Source organism: Amphibalanus amphitrite, unplaced genomic scaffold (assembly GCF_019059575.1).
Source record: "Amphibalanus amphitrite isolate SeventyFive unplaced genomic scaffold, NRLGWU_Aamphi_draft 000020F_arrow, whole genome shotgun sequence".
NCBI classification, from domain to species: Eukaryota; Metazoa; Arthropoda; class Thecostraca; order Balanomorpha; family Balanidae; genus Amphibalanus; species Amphibalanus amphitrite.
The window spans coordinates 57,829-71,387 of NW_024881516.1; positions in this window are offsets into that span (position 1 = coordinate 57,829).

A 13,559-nucleotide genomic window follows, 5' to 3' on the forward strand; every position below is an offset into this window, starting at 1 on the left:
CGCGGCGCGGATTGCAGCCAACACAAGGACACCGGCATGCAACGCCGGCCGGCGGCGGCGGCGGCGGCGGCGGGTGGGGAGGGGGTGGGCGGCCCGGCCGTCCGACCACAGCCAGCCGGCCGCCGGAGCGGCACAGGCCGCCCGGCCAGGGGGGGGGGGCAGACCGCCATCACAGTCTGCCGCCGGCACCACCCCACAGAACGCCCGGTGCACCACGACACTGTTCCGACACAGACACTTTGACACTTTGGCACGGAAATACGTCCCTCTAGCAGCAATTGAACGATTCAAATGCGGTTACTATACGCGCGGTCAGCGTTCAAAGTGAAAACGTGCCACTCAGTCCTCGAGGTGACGACAACGTTGGGGCTCATTTCAACGCGCTGTTTCCTCACACAACTAATATCCGTGGTACGGTTCTGATAACGCACCCAACAGTAGTAGTATACGCCCGAAAGCAGTAGTGTTAGCATATTATCAATAAAGCGTGCAATGGTGTATTACAAAATCAGCAGTAAGCGCCATATTTCACGAAATGTTTGAGACGTTATCACGGCACATTATAGTTACTGGTGGACTCGATTAGACTGAGCCGACTGTCTGGACTCGGCTTGAGCTGCTTCTGCGTTCCACTGCTGTCTACGAGAGTTCCCTGTCAAAGACATAGCCGGTTTTAGACAGATCGGGCCGTGACAAAGTAAAAACCAAAGCTTCTGTACTAAATGCCATATTGAGCCGAGTCACGGATCAGCAGACTATTCGCAGTAAGAAGTAGCCTTAATTCGGTCACAGCTCGCGATGACCCGGTGGCGCTGCGCCCGGTGCTCAGTGGGGCGGACCGGCCGGACGGGCTGGCCACCTGGACGGCTGCCGCGACACCTGAATGCGGAACTGATCGGCACATTGCGGCATTTTATCGTCTGTTGGTGAACAGTCCGCAGTTTGGGCCATTTTTAGGTGATAACTGTCTGGGAAATGTGCTACGTCGCGCCCAGCAGTCAGCTGTAAATTATCGGTCAACGACGCGATCTGCCACTGCACTGCTGCCCGCAGTATTACTACCATTGGTCATGTACTTTGACGGAATGACCAATTCGGAACTCCACAAAACTTGCCGCCTTGATTTCATAGGTACGCTACCTTTTAGAGATAAAGTGCTTCACTTACCAGCTAATACTCACGATTACGGTAGGTACCTGCGCGGATGTTGGCACCGTCGGCATTTCGTCCCTAACGTGACGCGTTTCGTGTTATTTGGCCCAGTCCATTTGTATAAGGTGGGTATCGGTGGCTCTGCCCATTCTCCCAGCTCTGAGAACCGGGCACCCTGTGACGGTCGGACGACATTTCACGCCGCGCCGGTCCTCGCTCACAGCTTCACAGACGGTACGGTGTGGAAGCAGCGCTGCAGGGCCCAGCGCTATCCCCAGAGCGAAAAAAACGCCGCATCACGCCGCCATAGCTACGACACGGATTACATCAGATTCGCCGCGGCTGTGGGAAGGCGAACACGGACAGAAATTTCTGCCCAGACTGCCGGGAGAGGCAAGAATGACGGGATATCGATATAGGTACATCTCACCAGTATCACCTCTGACCTCCCACACTTAAAAGCGCTTCAGAACTATGCAAATATTGCACAATTAAAACGAAGGACGTTGTTGTCCTCTTCAGTAGCTATGTGTTGACTTTTGAACTGTATGTTGAAAAGTGTAAATAGTTCATGCTCATTGCTAGGTTCGTTGAGATATTAGATCTATCGTAAGCGTTGGTGTCGGAACCATAGGTAAACCATAAACGGTTGTTGAGAGAAATTTCATCTATTGTATGTAATTAGGAAGGTAACTTATTCATTTAGGGGAGAGCGGGGCCAAATATAATACGGGGCAATTGTAGGGTAACTGTGGGGAAAACGCACCCCTAGGTTAAACGCCTCCCCTAAAAAATTGTATTTCTTATCGACGGTTAGGTGTTTTATCCTGTCTTTCAGAACAGTCAGCAGCTTGTTTACGTAGGTCTCTATTTCCGGTTCTGCGTCTTGAGGAGCAGCGTGGGTAGGTGCTGATGTTGGTTTTGGGTGTTGTTTTTGTTGTTTTTACAGAAGATTCCTAATATTTTGATGCCGTGTATATAGTGTACTAACCCAGTATGAATGTGTGCTTCTAACGACAAAAGCTCGAGTCGGGCACCAAAAATATTTTAAAAAAAGTACTGTGGTTTCAAAGCACAAAAGTGATAGAACGAAGCGGATATCTCCAGTATTTTCCGAATTGAATATTTTCCCATACCTATGCTACATTACCACGTAATGACCTCTAACTGACCTCAGGTCAGTGACATAAAAAAACGAACTATATGTTATACAACTCGGTGAACTTAGCACATCCTGCAAGTTTGAAGGATATCAGTCAAAAACTGTGAGTTGGACAGGTGCATAAAGAAAATTGAAATTTGAACATGACCTTGTACCGGTTTTCTGACCTGGTGACCTGACCCAAGGTCACCCGGACCTGAAATTTTCAGGTCATATGTAAGAAGGCTGCCCCATAGGCTGTGCAAAATTTGGCGGCGCTGCGCGCCGCCGTTTTTACGCTATCTTTGAAAAATCTTAGGGGGGGTTGCATCAACCCCCCCCCCCCTGCCAGGGCGAGGGATAAATTCAAGCTAGCTCTTGTGAGGTCAACAGCATTTTTGTCAGTGCGTTTATGTCAGTTTTTCGAAGTTTTTTTTTCGTAATAACTCGTAATCAAAGTGAGTTAGCGAGTCACGAAAGCCACCAATGGACTCAGGACGACCTATCGAATCGAACGGTATGGACTTCCTTCGACTAGCTTCGTGACCTGAGTGGACGTGACCTAACCTTGAGCTAAAGTCAAGGCCCTAAAACATAGCTTAAGTCAACACCCTTAGTTGACCTTTCGCAAACAGTATCGTTTGAATCGCTAGATAATGACAAAGACGATGGTGCCCAAATAGCGGTTCTGCCGAATTCACAGTGTGACGAATTTATTCGCCAAAAAACGAACTCCTTCTTTGGGGCAGTTGCCTTGACCTCAGAGGTCAACAGTTGACCTGAGACCTCAAAATCGGGTACGCACCGTTCGCTGCGTCTTATAACGACGCACACACTTTTTCAGCGAGTCTCTAGCTCAATAAGGGACGAATTATTTATTTATTTATTTATTGAACGTCTTTGGACCATCCACAGGAGCCGTGGCTATTCTCAGTCCAGTGTCACAATCGCTGAACAGTATTAAAAGTGGGTAAAAAAGGTACATGCATTCACATACACACATAAAGCGCATGAGAAAAGAAAAAGAGAAACATCACATCAGTGGCGGATCCAGGGGGGGGGGGCAAAATGGGCATTTGCCCCCCCCCCCCCAAAGGGCATAATTTTAAAATTACGCCTATGGACGATGCATGGAAAGAATCGATAAATTGTTATGGTTGCCCCCCACCCCCCCCCCCCCCCCCACCCCAAAACTCTGAGCTGGATCCGCCTCTGCATCACAGCGCAAGTTACAAGTTTCACAAGCGGTAAATAAGCCTCACAGACGATGTGTAACTATACCGGAACAGCACCTACTCGTACTCTCTCTCGAGGTAAAGACGCAAGTTCTTTTTGAAACGGCAATTTCTTGACGAAACGGCAAGCAGTGTTCCGCCTACCCTTAGAAAACGGATTGGTCCATCCAGGGTCTCTCACATTTTGAACATAGCGTTGATTTAAATTGCATCAACAAAACATAATCCGGAAACTGGAATATTCCTTTTGATAGGCAAGATCACTTGAATGTCAGGGGGGGGGGGGTGTCGTGCTGGTCCGCTTAAATTGGTAGGCCCATTTTATCAGAACTGTGGCCTGGGCGCGGGTGAGACCGGACTACCGCTGACTGCACACAGGCTCTCACATTGAGCGCAGACTCACCTGCCGGAGCCGCCAGCCGCTGGGGTGGGGACCGGACCAAGGACCAAGGACCGGCCGGACGCCACCGCCGACGCTACCGCGCCGGACCGGTCCGCTCGGCCGCGCCCGGCGCTGATGCCGACCGCTGCCCAGTCCGAGATTGCACAACCCGATAACGACTGAACGCCAGCGGAGACGCACTGGCCGAACACACAGCACCGAACCTGCACCACGCGTACTCCCACCACACGCACCAGACACGACAGCACTGCGCGTGGCCGGAAATGTCAGCGACGCGGCGTCTGTGTGCCCGTCACGGCTCCGAGCCGACGGCAGCTGGCCGCCCGACGCCCACTGCGCAGGCGCGCCTGCAACTGCGCCGTTGCAGGGGGCGCGGGCGGCGGCCGACGGGACGGGCGGCGGCCCGGGCCCGGGGGCGTCGCGACGCCACCGCCGCCGTGCGCCGCTCCGGGGGCGGGGCCATCGACCGAGCGCGTTTTTCCCGCCCGCCCACCGGCCGCCGGCTGGCGGTGGCGGCCGCCATTTTGTTGGAGCATTGGCCCGAGGGGACGGGAACGGATCCCCGACCGTGAGACCGAGGCCCTGGGACCCCAACTGAGGAGAGGGCGGGGGTGGGGGGGGGGGGGGTGAGCTCACTCATCTACAGGCCTACTTACAGCTGGACTCAACCGGGCAATACCTGCCGTTACAAAAATGAAAACAGACTCGTGACAGTGACATAGAGCCGCGAACAAGTTTTCGTGGCCAGTGGCGGCACCACGAATTTTCGCCAGTGGGGGCAAGCTTGTCTGATACGCTGTTGTCTGATACGCGGATCTGCAAAATCCATTATCCATGAGCACCTTGCCCCTAGATGTTGTCATTCAAAATTATTATGGTTTCATGCATACCTATAGGTAGGGGAGACCCGGGAGGTATGGGCCCCCTGGAGGTATGGGCCATCGCAGTTTTGAAGAAGTTTTGCGTATTTTTAAACATTTGGCCGCGTAAACTGGTAGCAGCCATTCTGTTATACAACCCACGTGATTTCCAAAATCTTCCTCGGTCTTCATTGGCAATGAGCGATAATAAAGTGTTTTTGCCCTCTTCGAGTAAATTACGGTACATACAGCAAATCCGTGATAAATTTGAACCAGGCTCGTTTTATGATGTCAGACCATCGCTAACATTAAGTTTAAAGCATACAAATTAAGACTGGATAGACAATTTGAGGCTTTCTCGCAAGATTATGAGCTGAGATGCTACGCACATTCTGGCGTCCTAATCGGGAGGTTCGGGCCACCCACCCCGTTGATCCTAAATAAATAGAAAAGATGCTTTCATTGAATGTACCCGTCAATAAGTTTTATTTTTGTCTTGCAAGGTCAAAAATTTAACTTCAAATTTCATTCGAACATAAAAATATTATTGATCTTATTTCATGTTGCATGATTGAGTTTACCAAAATACATATGGGCCCAAGTGACCTCCGTGAAGTAAGCTGTTGGCCGCTTATGCGGTTCCTGGGCTTTAAGAGAGATCAAGGTAGATACCAACTAGGTACGAGTATTATTCACATTGTCGAGAAAAGAATATGAAACATGGCACCGGCCCACACCTCCCGGGCCATGGCCCATACCTCCCGGTGTATTCTGATGGATCGAAAAAGCACATGATTTATTGAAAGTTATATCGAGACAAAATAGTTAATCCCAGATGCCTAGTATCAGGCACACGTTGCAGGCGAAAGGCAATTTCACGTACACAGAGTGAAAAACCGGGTCTAGCCAATGCCCTTTGGAAGAAAATTGCCTTTTCACTAAACCGGCCCATACCTCCCGGGTCTCCCCTACGTATTGAGCTTAACCATTAACCCTCGCGGGTCCGGAAGGGGGGGGGGGCACGTTTTTCGCCCCCCTCCCTGGCGAATATTTGTGATACCTCACGAACGCTTAGGGATAGAAAGACGAAATTTGTTGAACCTTATCCCCAATTAATTTGACATCTTTTGAAGCAAAAAGAAAAAAGGATCTAGCCCCCTTGATGGCGCCACATGAGGGCCGATTTTGCTAGATTCCAAACGGCAAACTTCGGCGTTTTTCTAGACGGCAAACTTCGGCGTCACAGACGTGAACTTCAACCAGCTGCCAAAAATAGAGTTTTAGAGATAAAAATAAATTACGAGCATGGTTGTGTAGCATTTGATCTAGAAAAAAAACTAAAATAACTTTGGTGACCTGAGCCCTGAGGTCAGAGCTCAGGTCAACGATCCCGAGCTGGGGCTTTAGTTTTTTTTTCGCAAATAACTTCAACAAATAATGGTCAAAAATTGTTTGGAAAGGGTCAAGTTTTATGTCGACCTCATGTGACCTCAAATAACTTTTGGACTTTGGTTGACCTTGACACATGAAAGATCGTTTGTGATGAATTCGTAGCCGCTGATCACGAATCGGGCATTCATTTTTCTCTAAGCATTCATTTAGAGCCTCAGGATGGCAAAACATGTCTGAATTATTATGCCTGACTTGAATAAGTGAAATAGCCTCTAACAAGGATACTCTCTTGTGACTTTGACCTCGTAGCAGCCCCTAAGCTAAAGCACAAATAGGGGCCCGCTAAGCTTCAAAAGATCTCGGAATTTAGCACCTATACAAGACATAAGCAAAAATGTTAAGTTTGTGGTCAATTTTGAGCATTATCTTGACCTTGCATTTGAATCACAGCATCGGAATCCCCACTCTTCATTCGGTTAACATCCATTTTAGCCGGTTTTATGCACCATGTCGTCCTCTGGAACACGTACTTTGAGGCCACTATAAAAGTGCCGGGTTTTGCCTTTGACCTTGACTTCTGACCTTGAAAATTGACCTGAGGTCAAAAAGTTCAGGTGCTTTAGAAATTTCTCGTAGATACCTTTCGTTTGGTACCGTTTTTGTTTCCGTAGCTGCCTTATTTACGGAATTAGACAGGTGTGTGTGGGGGGGGGGGAGGCTACCCCGGGCTGCGATGGTTGGGATTACCCCCCCCCCCCCCACCGGGCCCGGCCTGGTTAACGTCGCGAGCAAATAAAACTATAGGTTAAACCAGATTGCGAGACAGTAAACCTGTGAAAACGTTATGTTGTTCGTTGAGATGTAAAAAGGCGTATTTCTCAAAACAACAGTCAGAAGTTCTCTTTTTCTCTCGTAGTACGTATATGTGCGATTCTCTCACACACTATTGATACCTATACCTACCAGAATAAGCTCCATCAGGGCGACCCACATACATTTCCAGATAACCCGGATACATTTCTAGATAACCTACGTATCACATTTTGTCATACCTCCCTGAGCTCAGTCCCAGTCTAAGGGTTCCCAAAAGAAGGTGACCTCTTCTCTGGCCGACTTTTGACAAACTGCCTCTGCCCTCTCAACCTTCTCGAGGTCAAGCTCGAGGGTAGCCTTATGGTGAATGAAAATGAGTAGAAGAATGAGTGGGAGTAGGAGATATGCGAGTTGCGACAGACGGTCCGAGAACAAACGCTCTGCTGATGCACTTGAAACGGGGACCGTCAAAAACAGGCGTACTATTATAACCACCTATCAACAGTAAAACGCCTTTTGGGGCGACCAACGGAGCGGGCGAGAGGGTGGGCCTTGCACGTGCGAAATTGCGAGGGGTTACCTCCAATTAACTTTTGCACTGCACCCTACTAAGCGGTCCCTAGCGATGTGCAAAATTTGAGCGCAGTCGGCCAAGCCGTTCTCGAGATCTGGAAGTGGCACCGTGCACGTGCACACGTGCCAAATGGGTCTCAAACTGACTTTTGCACGGCACCCTACCAACCGGTCCCTAACCGCGTACCAAATTTGAGCGCAATCGGTCCACCCGTTCTCGAGATCTGGAATCGACCCCTGCACGTGCGCACGTGCAGCAACACCCCAACCGTGGCACATGGATATGCATTGCCTAGTGGGTGCCTACCTACGTGCCAACTTTCAGTGCAATCGGTCCAGTAGTGACCGAGATATTGCAATTGTTACAAAACTGACACCTCTTCGTTTTGCACGTGGCACGTGCATAAGGGGTGAAACATCGGGAGTAGTCCACATGCATCGGGAGTAGTCCAATACTTCGTAGAAGGAATGAAGCTACCCTACAAAAATTACCGCATGTAAATCGGTCAAGGGGTTACTGAGATATAAGCCTCGCAAAAGCGTCCGGTCGGTCGGCCGGCCGCTCATCCTCAGAAATTTTCGTTAATCTAAGGAAAGACTACGCTCGCTTCGCTCGCTCCGTAATGAATGTTGCACAGAATTGATAGAGATGTGCTAGAGCGGTCAAAACACGCCAGATGTGTTTAGCTCGACGATACGGATCGACTGATAACACTGATCAACAGCCAAAAATGTACAGAGAGGTGAGCATTCGTTTCTACCTAATTCGAGGCCGCTGATTCCAAATCTGGTCACCGTTTTGCCCCATCGGGCTCAGTTTTTTGTCTGGCACATACTGATGCCTTAAATTCTCACTTTTTATGCATTGTTGTTGGCCTATTGTAGATATCCTTAGATCTAGATTATATATCTTTTTAATCCATATTTACCACAGCCAGGCAACACAGATGAGCACAAAACTATTGAATTTGTTGGAACAGAAATGTATATCACACATCACAGCGCAATGTAGGTAATCACATATTGTACAATCACGGCAAAGTGCAATCAACCAACGGTATGGTCATCCATCTGTGCTACCTCTCGACCACACAGGCATGAGGCAAGATTTTTGGTCATTTCAAACACTTTGTGTTTGACACTGAGAATGTCGACACGACATTCTCAGTGTCGTGTCGACGGTGACGTGCGGACGGCTCACCGGGTCTCCATATTTGTGTTTAAAGGGTGATGTAAATCTGCCGTGTCTTACCCCAAGTGTGCTGTATAGCATCGATTAACATTCAAGAAATTAACAGCTATAAGATATCACCAATATTTTGATTGTCGAAAGTAAATTGGATCACTGGCCATGTAATATAAAGACAGAAAAACAAGCTGAGTACATGCACCTAAGAAAAGGACGCAAACATACTGTAATGCCAAAACCTAACACGATACCCCATTTCTAGTGCCAGATTCGTATTTTGCACCCTAAATTACCCCAGACACAGAGCTTTTTCCTTCGGAGGCACCGGCAATGTCATATAAAGGAAGAGTGAAATGTTGAAAATAGCCATTCAGAGCAGATGCACAGACATACTGGATCTCAAAAACCTAGCCTGATACGCCATTTCTGATGCCAGATTCGTGTTCAGCGTCACAAATTACCACAGAAATGTGTATTCTGCTTTCTGTACTATGACAAAAGTCAAATTTTGTTGTTCAGTGTAATTGATATGCAATATGACCCTTTCCGGTCAGGTCATGACCTTGACCTGAGGTCAAATTTTCAAAATGACCTTTCGAGATCAACAAATAGTTCATTCGACGCGCCTCGACGAGAGGAACACGGTGCTGCCAAAAGTAATGTGGCTCTCTTGAGTCAAGTTATTGCCGAAAAATCTTTTTCGTGAAAACGGCCATTTTTACAGCTTTTGCCCTCTGGAGGCTAAACCGTTGACCTGAGGTCAAATCTGAGAACAATTCTCAGAAAGGCCTGTAAAAGGGCTATCGAATGCACTTTTCCTCTGCGCTGTAGCTCCATTGGTTTCCGAGTTAGCCGTTGGTAGGTTCCAAAATTATTGAAATGGACTAAATTTGACCTTTGATGACCTCTGGTGACCTGACCTTTGACCTGAACTTAAAATGATTTGTGTTTTCTTCATTATTTTTGACGCTCTTTCGATTGCCGCTTACCGCATGTCGCTACGTGGCCCAGGAGCCGAGTTAGACGGGGGGCGTGAAAACGCCCCCCTCCCCAGCACTCGGCGGAAAGTTTAGCCCGTTCAGGCCACCAGCATGGCGCGGGATAACCTATATTTCCCCATTTACATAAAATGCCTATTGCCTGATAATGGTGGTGAGATCATGTGACCGACCTGACCTCAGTCCTCAGGTGATCAGTTATCAGTTATAAAAATACGAGACACACAAGTTGTGAGCATTCGGCAATTTACTTCTTCCAATAAGTTTCACCTCCATGAGAAAGAGTCCCTGGCACTGAGAGCGTTGCAAAGTTGTGACGTTTTAGGCTGTGCTGAGTCGCTGACGTTCACATGTCAGTGGCCTGAGCTGACGTGCAAATACGACTGGTGTTACAAAGTTCGGCTTGAATTAAATGTCAGATAGGCAAGCCGTCAACCTCTCTATCGGTAACGTCTTCCGAGCAATGATGAATAAGGTATACCTAAACCGTCAGCGAGCGACACAGACCCTCCTCCTGGGCCGGGAACGGTAAAAACAATGCATTACATTTTTCGGAGATTAAGATGATCCAACACAAATACAACTTACGTAGATCAGAATTTTCTCTCTCGTGCGGCGCCCAGGTATAGGTCCGTGTCATCCCGGTGCTCGGTCCCGCCTTTCTTTGTCTCTCCGTTCTCCCCCCCCCCCCCCATAGGCCGGACCGTGCCGCTACAGCGAGGCCGGAGTGGCTAGTGCGCCCCCCCCCCGACATACGCCCCCGTCTCGGCGGGGTCTGGGGCGCCGGGGATGTCCGGGGCCATTGGCCCACTGCGGTCACCGGCGGCCGCCGAACCGACCTGCCGCCGGCGGCCGACCATCGATTCGGCCGGCCCCTGACCGCCGCGCCGACGGCCGTCACGTGACCGGCCGCCCCACGCGCGTCGGCACCGTCGTCGGAGGGCTGGGGAGTGGGGGGGGGGGGGTGGCGCGTGGCTGCTGGTTCAACGGCCCGCCGCCGAGCCAGGGGACGGCCGCCCGGCGCGGCGGCTCCTCCCGCCGTCATACACCCCACCCAGACGGCCGTGCAGACCGACCGATCGGCAGCCGGCACTGCAGCGCGTGCAAGGACGGACCCCAGGGGCTCCCCTCACCAGCCTCGAACGGGGTATTTCCCGGGATCGTTCGATTACCACATGTGATTACAATTACATGCGACCGAACCAAGCTCGCATAATGTTGCGATCAAAATTAATATATGCGCAGTTATATACGGTATACAGTGCAGTGGGTAACTGAGCATCCAATTGTCCTTTGTAGATTGTACGGGCACTGTCCTTGCACGCCTAGAGATCAAGTCGAAGTAGACATACGATGACGTGAGAATTCGTTATGTATATCGCCAACTGTTGAAGCAGGTAGACAAGTACGGGCAGCTGCGTTCTGAGGCAAGCAGCAGCTACTGAATATTCGACAGGTATCACATCACCGAGGCCTTTCACCGCAGCGTGCCTCTGCCCAATGCCACGGACTCGTCTCGGCTGGGATGGGCCGGTATCGGGGGCTCCGCTCCGGCGGCCCGTGCGGGCAGATCAGGTCGGAAGTTGCAGCGGAGACATCTGCGACGGCGACGTCTTGAAACAGAAGACGCCCGAGAAAAACACGACCCGCACAAAAAGCGTCCTCGGGCCCGCCTCGAGCCGTCGGCCTCCGCCGGCACCAAGCAGCAGCAGCAGCAGCAGCAGCAGCAGCAGTAGCAGCAGCAGCAGCAGCAGCAGCAGCAGCGGAACTGGCTGGCCGTGTACTATGTCCGACCGGCCGCCTGACCTGACCTGACCTGACCGGACAGGACGGCGGACCCACAGACGGCCGAGTCAGTAGAGTCGTGGTGGCACTGTGCCTTGGAACACACCTGGCAGTGCTAGGGATCAATGTCAGGTCAGCATCAATCATGATTTCCTTTATCTTCTGAGTTCTGGCTGCCGATAATGCGTAGTTCAACAGTTTTTATTCTTATTTATCTCGCATCTTCATCTCTCGGCGCCTACACGGAGGTCGATGTTGCTCAACGGTGCAGACAAATGCATGACAAAAAGCGATTGAATTGCTTTCCAACAGCATCTGACTCTAGCCTCCGTATGAAGTCGACACCCCCGTCGTCGGCGCACTATTCCGGTGGCCGGGGCGGGTGCCGCTCTGTCGCCGAGCCGCTCGCTCCGAGGACAGCTCGGTTTTAGCCGAGCGAGCCGTCCGGCGGCGCAGAGCACCGAGCACCGCCACAAAAAGGGCGCTCCGTTCGGGCGGCGGCCGTTTTTGTGGGCGCCACTGCAGTTCCGGATCAATACCGGGCTGCCGCTGCGAGTCGGCTACTGTGCCCCACAGCCGCGGCCGGACACCGAGACACAGACAGGTGAGTCTGCAGTCGGTCCGAGGGACCGGCCCGTGAGTGGGCGGCGGACATCCGGCCGCCACCCCTACCGGTGAATATGCAACTGAAGCAAACAACTCATTGCTAGAGTAAACCGGCGGCCTCGGGACTTTGTGACCCAAATCAAACTGCCAGTTACCATCACCACTCGGCACTCACACTGTCTCAACGGCTTTGATGGACAAAGCGTGCAGCCGGGTAGTTTTTAGTGAAAGTAGTACGGTAATGTTCCCTATACGAGCCAGCTGCCAAGCGGGCGGCTCGGCACCATTAGTGACGCGGTCTGGCCGCAGGTGGCGCTGTCGGAACTTGTTCGGCCACCCGACCAGCTCGTCGCCATCACCGGACATCGGAAGGAGATGCTGCCAAGTCTTCTCAACGAGCGGACACCTATCGTCATGATTCACCTATGTGCTGAAATATTTGTGTGATTTCTTGTTGAGGTTCAATAACGCAAGCCATCGATACAATTTTCCACAAATATGGAAGAATGGAGGTCCCGAGCCCACCTTTCAGTACTTCAGCGCCACCACGGCCAGCCTACATTATTGTTTTGCTCAGGCTTCGTTTGTCAGGAAAATCGTTACTATCCTCTTTGGACTTCGAGAACGCTATTTACGAGGTCAAAGTCACTCATCGTTGACTGGCTGGTCAATAGATCAGAGCAATTTTTTCCATCTTTCAGTGTAGCGTAGGTTTACTTATATCGGTATACGTAGGTAACGGCCAAGATATCTGTCCTATCTGCCCAAAGGTCAGAGACTCCGACAGATAACACGTAGTTTTCCCTTTAAGACGGATGTGTATTCTCCAAAATTAAATGTGAAATACAAAACGTGCATTACATAATGCATTATCGACGAGCAAAACTCGTCCAACAAACGTCTAATAATTAGCAATCGCGATGCAGCTAAATATACCGATGACACAGCGATGGGGCGCGCGACTATATGTATAGACAATCCACTACACAGCATGGCAGTATGCCCGACTACCGACTACGAGAAGAAAAGGGCCGTGGCCGTGCGGCCGACCGACTGGCGGCCGCCTCCCTGACTGGCACAGCCTCGCCTCGAGCCCTGACGGCGGCCCGAGTGGGCGGTGGCGCGGTGCAGGGCCGCGCACAGCTCACCGCCGCCCTCCGCTACATCGGAGACAAACAACAAACAGCGGCGGCCTCTCGACCACCGGCGCTGTCATGGCACCGCCTGTTGACCGCGGTCCAAACCCTCCATCGGCTCCCGTTCAGAACCATCGCATCATTCACTGACTCGTGTATAGGTATAATAACCGCTGCCTCTAACGCTGGCTGCCGCAGGGCGGGCTCCGAGCGGGCGGCGGCGGCTGTGCGCACACTCACGGGACGGCGGCGGTGGCGCGGGCGCAGGCGGCGGTG